Genomic DNA, 9,076 nt, shown 5'->3' with positions numbered 1-9,076 from the left:
CGCTGTCGGTACGCCTCATCTGAACAGCTGCCTTGTCCCGTGCTTCGTCGATCTAGTTTAGCTCCATCAGTCTTCGTTTGTTGTTATCCTCATCATAGTGGTGCACTCAATCGGACTCCACTCCGACCTCCATCGGGACTAGTGCTTCACCACCATACGCTAGATGGAATGGTGTTACGTCGGTCGCCTCTTTCGGGGTCGTACGCAGGGCCCACAGGACACTAGGGAGTTCGTCGACCCAGCTGCGTCCTACCTAGTTGAGTCGAGCTCGCAATCCTCTAAGAATCTCCCGATTGGTCACTTCCGCTTGTCCATTGCTTTGGGGGTAAACCACTGAGGTGAAGGTCTGCTGGATATCATAGCCTTGGCACCACTCTTTAAGCCTCCGATGGACGAATTTCCTCCCGTTGCCTACAATGAGGCGTCGGGGATGCCAAACCGGCATAAGATATTTTGCTAGACGAACTTAATGACCATCTGTTCACTTATCTTTGCCAATAGTTCGACCTCCAACCATTTTGAGAAGTAGTCCACATCGATGAGCAAGAACCTCCGCTAAGCTGTCGCCACCAGAAATGGCCTAACGATGTTCATGCCCCATTGGTCGAACAGACAAAACACCATAGATGTCTTCATCTCTTTGGTTGGCCGGTGTGGGATGTTGTGATGTTTCTGGCACAACAAGCAATTGGCCACCGTCCAAGTGGCATCTTCTTGGAGCGTGGGCCAGAAATATCCAGCGAGAAGGATCTTCCGGGCTAATGAACGACCGCCCGGATGATTCCCACAGGAGCCTTGATGTACTTCTTGGAGGATATACTCTATGTCTTCCGATCCGACACACTTGAACAGGGGCCTGGAAAAGGCTCGCTTATAGAGTTGATCCCCGATCAATGTAAATCGTCCAGCCCTTTTCTTCAGTAGACGATTGGCCTCCTGATCAAACGGTGTTACACCCGATTGGAGAAATTCGATGAGTGGCATCCTCCAATCGCTTAGGAAGGAGAGACATTCCATCCTATCAATGTGCGCCACCAGTTAAACCTACTCAATCAGGCACTCAATCACCATTGGCGTTAACGAGCTAGCCAATTTGGCTAAGTCATCTGTCGAAGGATTGTCTGATCGGGGGATCTTCTGTATAGTGACTTCTTGAAAATTTGCCCTCAGTTTTTCGAAGGCTTTTGCATAGAGCATGAGTCTGGAGCTCTTTATTTCGAATGCCCCTGACAACTGCTGAGCTTGAGTCTCCACCCACAAGGTTTCTCCAACACTTGTGGGTGGAGAAACATCACTACAACTTTCACAAGAACACTTGCGATGCTAGGGCACTGGTAGACTACTGATAGGGGTTAACCACCTCTATTTCGTCAACCTTAACCAAGCTTCAAAGCCTTGGTTATATAGGTCACGGGTTGGAAAACCCGCCTACTAGTCGACTAATGAAAGTACCAATTGACTGCCCTTTGTGGAGATTCAACCATTGCATCCCAACGATTCGATACTAATCGACTGGTAAAAGTACCAGTCGACTGCTCCACACTAGCCGAATGAACAGAGACATTCTATTCGCTCTCAGTCGACTACCCAGTGAATCAGTTGACTGAACTAGTCCACTAATGAAAGTATCAGTCGACTGGTACCCCAAGTACTGTCTCTCAGTACTCGGACCCTCACCCTTATGACTCACTTGACTCATCTTTGCAGCCTTGACCTCTTACTTTCAATCCTACTTCCTTTGGCTCTCGTCCCTCGGATGCATCCAAGCTCACAGCTCATCCCAATGCCATCCTTAGCGTATGCCTCGAAGTCGCTTCTCTCGGCCATTGTCCTTGCCACCTTGTCCACGGTCCTTCGGATGCTCCATCCTTCACCGGACCCAAAGCCTTCAAACTGAGGAATATGTGCATCCTACAAACCTGCACACTCATATACACATATCAAATACAAGGGTAAACTTAACTTAAACCCTTTGCCCAAACATTCAAAACTCTTGGTCACACCGGACTATCTTGACGCAAGATTGCTCCAACAATCTCCTCCTTTTTGATGTTTGGCAATACGTTTAAGTTAGGGAAAACAAATATCAATAAACAATGTTAATACATATTTGGACTTACGTTGCCAAGGCTACACACTTAAACTTATAACGCCAAGAAATGAACTTACGTTGCCACGGCTACACACTTGGACTTACACCGCCAAGAAAATAAGCAACATGCATTGTAACCTATCACAAGGCTCCCTCTACACCTAAGCTCCCCATTGAGCTAGAATTTCTTGCAAAGGCATTTAAAGTTTTCCCAACTAAAACCTTACTTCTCCTCCTTTACCTAATATCAAAAAGCTTCCAACAATATCGAATTGTGAAAACTTTATCATTCAAACTGACCCTAAACTCATGTATCTATCTCTCAAGGATCTCATACACCCATGCGAGTTGACCCGGTCAAAATCAGTGCTGAAAAATAGTTTCAGACTGGTATCAATCGACTGACAAAAACACCAATCGACTGACAAAAACACCAATCGACTGCCCTTATCGAAATAAACCCACAGAGACATTCTAGGTTCAATAAACACTGTTACCAGTCGATTGGTAACTGCACCAGTTGAGTAGCACACTATTTTCAGTTCAAACAACATTCTGAACTCCTTCAAAAATATACTAAAAATTCCACAGACATCTAAAAATCCCTAAATTTTGTGGAGATGTCTGTTTTATCCATGTTTACTTGGAAAAAATACATTTAAAAATGTATTTATCACCAATCCCAAGATTGATATAAAACACAAAACTAGCTAAATGGTTCAATTAAACATTGACCTAAAGTCCTAGTTTTGGCTTCCTCTTGATGTATTTGCCCATACTAAATCTTAATGTATCCCTAGCATTGGTTTATATGACATCTATACATCCAAAACTAATTATCATGTAATATGACTCTCAATGTTATATTTTCATGCATGAAACATAACCTAATTATGTCAATTCTCTATGTTTAAGACTCAAATCTATCTCCAAATTATTTTGTCACATTCGATAACCCATCTAGACTCCTAAGTAATAGCCACTTGAGATCCATTGGCCATGGATCCCAAATTGACTTTTTGAGCTCCCCCTAGAGCTCTTAACCTTAGTTGCCTCCCTAGATGCCTCATCCACTATGGCTATACCCACATGGTGCACCATAGGTGTCTTCTTCTTCTTAACCTTGGACACCTTGTCCTTGATTAACTTCTCCTTACATTTAAATGACTTTCCCTTTCCATTTCTTGAATTCTCCTTGCTATAGTTATATGCAACTCTAGTATAAGACTTTCCCTTAGTCTTGGAGACATTAGATCGGTATCCCAAACCCGATCTATCATTATTGAATCTTTGACTACCCAACACCATCTTTGACCTTCTAGATCCAACCATGAATCTCTCTAAGGTTTTCTCCAATTGATTAGGTTTTGCCTTCAAAGCTTGATTCTACCTTTCAGATTCCTAAACCTAGAGTCAACATGTCCACCTTGGATATTCCTAGACCTACCTATTTTTCTAAGCATATGTCTTCCCTTCTTGGGATTTTTGCCTAGGTTCTCCATTATCTTCTTCTCCTTAGGTAATGAGAATCTAACATGTCTAGGTTTATCATGCATAGCTACCTTAGAGTTATTTCTAACATTTACCCTACTATATCATGATATCTATAGCCAAAATTTTGCATGGGTAAACAATGAAAATTATTCCTAGCATGCATGGAAAAATGATAATTTTAATTACATTTCAATTTAGGGTATACCTCCCTTACCCTTGAAGTTTCCCCTTGACTTGAGTGTTTCTTCTTCTTCTCCCATTTCTTCAAATGCGCAACCTTTTTAATCTCCCTCTTCTTAGGGCATTTGGTGTGGAAGTGACCCTTTCCCCACACGTGAAGCATACTATACGCATTCTCCTCTTTTGGGTTTCTTCATTCCTACAACCCATGTTAGTATTTAAAGTAACTTAATTGGGTTTAGGAGTTACCTTCTTCTTACCCATTGGATACCTACTCATGTAGTGTCCCTTCTCATTGCAACCGAAGCAAATGATGTTGTCCTTTGCCTTCACTCCAGTAGAGGTGCTAGCTAGGTTGACTACTTTCAAGATCTCTTCTTCATCCATCTTGGCTTCTTCTTCAACCTTTGATGGCAATTCTTCATCCACGCTTGTGGATGGCACTTTCTCATCCTTCTCCTCCTCGGATGATACCTCATCTTACTTCTCCTTGGAAGTTGAGCACATGTCATCTTCCGGTTGCTCCTCCTCCATTTCTTGGACCATTGAACCCTTCTCCTTAGGCTCTTCCTTTTTGTGTGTAGGGTTAGGTTCTTCTTTTAGACCCAACGTTATCTTGCTCCATAAGTCATGAGCATCCACCTACTCACCTACATCACTTATTATGTTAGAAGGCAAAATATCAATTAAAATCGATATTACCTTCTCATTTGTCTTTAATCGTGATTGTTATTCCTCAGTCCAATATCTTAGTTGGAGTCTTTTCCCTTTCTTGTCTCTTGGGATTTCGAATAGCTCCTTGACAATCATCATGATGTCCCAATCTGTTTCGAAGAAAACATCCATCTTCATCATCCAATATGTAATGTCGCATAGACTTCCTCCTTCATACTTTAGAGGTTCAATCAAGCCGGTCATCTTCTTGAAATTACTCTTCTCGGTGATTAGTCCGGTGAAGTGTGACCTTGCTCTGATACCACTTATTGGAGATCGAATGACCGAATAAAAGGGAGGTTGGATAGACAACACCCCCAATTGTAGTTCTTCCTATACTTGTTAGTTATGCAGCGGAATAATACAAAACAAACAACCTAAACACTAAAGGAAATAACAAGTCGCTAACACGCTCGTTTAATGTGGTTCAGAGTGTAAATACCCCGTGGTAGTTTTGATGTGATCAACCAAGTAAAGTTAAGCCATGTTGGTATTTAACCCTTGTATCTAAGTGTGCAGGAACTTAGGAGCATAGGAAGTCGAGTGAAAGACGCATCTAGAAAGAAGAACGGTATGAGAGAGAGCTGACGGGCTCGGTGCATCCGAAGGATGAGGTGCTGCGGAAGAGTACGTTGGTGGACGAGAAGGAGGCGTGCGACATTTCCAAGAGATGAGAAGTCGGAGCGGAAGATTGCTCGAAGGTTGAAAAATTGGTTCGGGTGAGCCCTATTTCAGATAGCCAAAATCACCCATGCGAGCGGAGCCGGAGCAGAAGACCCAGACCAAAGCGAGCTAAACTGGAATGGAAGACCAAGACAAAAGTCAACAGAATGTTGACTTTTCGAATCCGGGCGCCCGGAGCAGGTGTTTATCTGGAACACGATGTGGCACGTTCTGTTGCTATGAGTGTAACGACCCAATTTTCCCTATTTCGAGTTCTAAAAGTCCTTATAAAAATCTAGAAATGCTTTAGAAAAATTATAGAGATTTTTAGAAATTTTTAGAGTATTTTTACGTATTTTTTGGAGTTCGTTTGGTATTTTTACTGAACGAAAGAAGTTTCGACAAAAAATGTCCAAGCCGAGATTTAAACCGTGAACCTCGGGTGAAGCAGAGGTTCGCTTAACCAACAGACCAGCCGCGGGTTTGTTAATAAAACCCGAATCAAGTTGTATTTAAGCAAGAGTAGTTAATAGAAATATTGGAGTTATAAAGGGAGAACTTAGGGCTTGATTAGTCGTGACCTAATCTCACGATTTCTCTTCCCTTTCTCTCCCGACGCGAGTGGCGCTGTTCTCCTCTCGGGCGAAAACGAAGCCAACCTAGGGCACATCTCCGGCGGCCGACCAAGGCTCGATTCCAAGAGATTTCTTCGTCCTCTTGATCCTCTAGACAACGAGAACTCGAAGACGCGAGGAAGAGGCCGAGATCGTGAGTTTCTCCGAAGCCCTAGAAGCTGTCTTGCTCGGTTGTAAGTCCAAGAACCGAAGGTGAGTTGCTACTCACCTGCAGTAGGAGTAGTTTCGGATTCTCGTTCTTCTTGCTTTCGAAGTTTGCTGTGAAGTTTTTGGTTTTGGGCTTGTTGCCGTGTACCTCCAAGAAAGGAAATGGAATTTGTTTATTTGTTTAGCTTGTGGTTGTTGGTTTTGAATTCTTGTTAGTTTCTTGTTGTTTTTCCGAAGCATGCTGTAAGGAGTGTATTCTTGAGGCTAGCTGCCGTGAGTTTTTAAGAAGATGAGGAGAGATTTGGAATAACATGGATAGCTAGTTCTGGAAGGTTTTGGATTTCGGTTTTTGTTCCATTAGTTGTGTTGTAGTTTCAATTTCAGAAGTTCGTTTGTTAAATCAGAGCATGAGTTTCTTTGCTTTTGGATTATGCTGTACAGCATTGGAATAGTTAGATGTTTCTGAGTAGCATGGGTTTCTTGTTTCCTTTGCCTTGGATTATACTGTACAGTATTGAGTTAGCTAGAGGTCTAAGAGTAACATGCCTATTTTGATTTCTTTCTTTTGATCTCAGTTTTAGCATCTCAGCTGTAGCATCACATTGTCACTGTAATATATATGTAATCAGCATTCCGAATTCTCAGTTTAGACCCCAGCATCTCAGTTTTTGCATCTCAGTTGTAGTATCTCAGTTTTTGATATGCCTCATGAATTTCATATTAGCCTTGAGATCTTGTTGTTGGTTGCTTAGTAAGAATAGTTTTTTTAGCATTGGCAGATTTCTTTTCCATTGCTAATAGAAGTGCAGTTTTCCTTTTCTAGCTTTACCTTAGTACGAATTCTCAGTATTTCCTGATGAAGCATGATATTCTGTTAATTCCATGCAGCAACGATTCCTTTATTTTCTAGATTCTATTGCATGCCTAGTAGTTGAATTTGTTTTACTATCACAGCATGCTTAAGTTGTTCTAGTTTCCTATTTGCTATTGGAATAACATGAGCAGTCCTATTTTTATAGCATGCAGATTTTAGATAAGCTTAGTATGCAGATTTTGATAAGCTTAATATGCAGATTTTTTGTTAAGCTTTGTATGCAGATTTATGTTAAGCTTTGTATACAGATTTTTAGTACGTAGGGTGTGTTCTAGTGCACACCAAGTGCTTGATAAAATGCTTAGCTCAATATAATGCTACAGTAGGCATTTTAATAGCTCAGTAAATGCAGTAGAAGCATTTAAAATAACTTATTTAGTCTTGCTTCAGCTTATATGGGACTACGGTCCAATGGGTGGGCTCCCACAGTCGCTTCTAGGTTCAGATAACCTAGTAAAAGCAAGATAAGTTAATGAGTTTAAGATCCAGTATTTTACTTTTAGCAGTGGCACTGTACTGGACCAGATGTCCATTGGGTTGGGCTCCCACAGTCGTCCCTAGGTTTAGATAACCTAGTAAACCCTACTAGACTCGGAACTTGCAATCCTGGGTTTAGTTAGGGATGCGCGCACAGCAAGTACAGTTGCCGGGCCCATCAGTAGCATGATTATTATTTTAATTTATTATGTAAATAGTTTTCAAAACTTCACAAATTAGTTATGTGAATACAAGTTAGACTCAGTTTAGCATTAATTAGTTTAGCTTAGGTATCAATTCAGTTTCTTATTGATACACATGATAGTTCTATGATTAGCTTTACATGTTAGCTTTTCAGTTAGTTTCTTCGTTATTTATGAGCATGATTAGCTATACATGTTTAGTATTTCAGTTAGGATGATTCCTTTATTGGTTTATGAGCATGATTAGCTATACATGTTTAGTATTTCAGTTAGTTAGATTCCTTTGCTATTTATGAGCATGAGTAGCTATACATGTTAGCTTTTCAGTTAGTTGATTTCTTTGCTATTTATGAGCATGAGTAGCTTTACATGTTAGCATTCAGTTTTAGCATGTTTTTATTTATATACATGCATATCGAGTTTTTGTGAGTAGGATAGCGCTCACTAAGCTTTTAGCTTATAGATACTATTTTCCTCCTACTGCAGATAAAGGAAAAGCTAAAGTATAAGGAAGAAGGCGACAAGGAGATGCTGTGACGGTGTGTGATGTGTGGACTATGGAGATCCTTGAGACTTAGCTAAAGAACTCACTTAGTTTAAGAATTTGTTTAGCTTAATTTCTTATTAAGTTGATAAGAAAATTTTGTAGTAGGAAGTTATGTTTCCGCTTTTTATTACTTACATGATTTGATTTATTAAACTGCGTGGTTGTGAAAATATATGTTCCAGCCGCCTGTGACTGAGTATACTCTGTATGTATTTACGGATATGGTCACCGGTACAGGGGAGACTCTGCCGAAATTTTTCGGTAGAGATTCCTCGTGGTTTCGATCACACCAGTTAAGTAGAGTTAGCAGTTAAGTAGCGTCCACCTCTAGAGAGTAGTAGTAGTAAAGAAGGTGGGTCGTTACAATGAGGATAAAAGTTTATCCTCCCAAAGCGCCTGGAACCCTTCCATGCGCCCCGACTAGGGCTATAAATACAGTTTTGGCTCCAAAAGCTTAGACAGAATACTCGTAATCATTTCTCTTTTGATTTAGCTTTCTGATCCAGTGCTTTAATTACTGTAAAGATGCTTCTACGCCTGAAGGAGAGTTTAGTGAGCTTTCAACTTTCTTGGATTAACAACCTCCCCGGTTGTAACTAAGTAAATCTTGTTGTGTCTCTTCCTTTTTAGTTTCTTATTTCTTTTTTGCAAGTGTTGATTATTGTTAAACTATAAAGTCGAGAAAGGTATTTTTTGTTTTTGTTTTTGTTGTGTAGGCTATTCAGAGGGGTCGCCAAAGGGACCAACAAGTGGTATTAGAGTCCAACAACTTCAGGAGGACTAACCACCAAACAAAGCACATGAAATGGCCTGACCGAGTATCTATCCACCAAAGTTTGAGGGAGAATTCGCAAACTAGAAGAAAAAGATGGAGGTATTCTTTAAAACATATTTTGATTTGCTTTTAATAATGAAATTTGATTTTGTAGCACCTAAGGGTAAAGAAGAATACCAATGGATGAAAAAAGAGCAGGCCGACTTCATGGCAAACGGTAAAGCAAAGTTCCATTTACTAAGCGTCTTACCACCACAAGAAGTCAACTGGATCGG

This window comes from Zingiber officinale, chromosome 1A (genome assembly GCF_018446385.1).
Source record: "Zingiber officinale cultivar Zhangliang chromosome 1A, Zo_v1.1, whole genome shotgun sequence".
In the NCBI taxonomy this organism is placed as follows: Eukaryota; Viridiplantae; Streptophyta; class Magnoliopsida; order Zingiberales; family Zingiberaceae; genus Zingiber; species Zingiber officinale.
Note: the sequence above shows the minus strand (reverse complement) of the source record.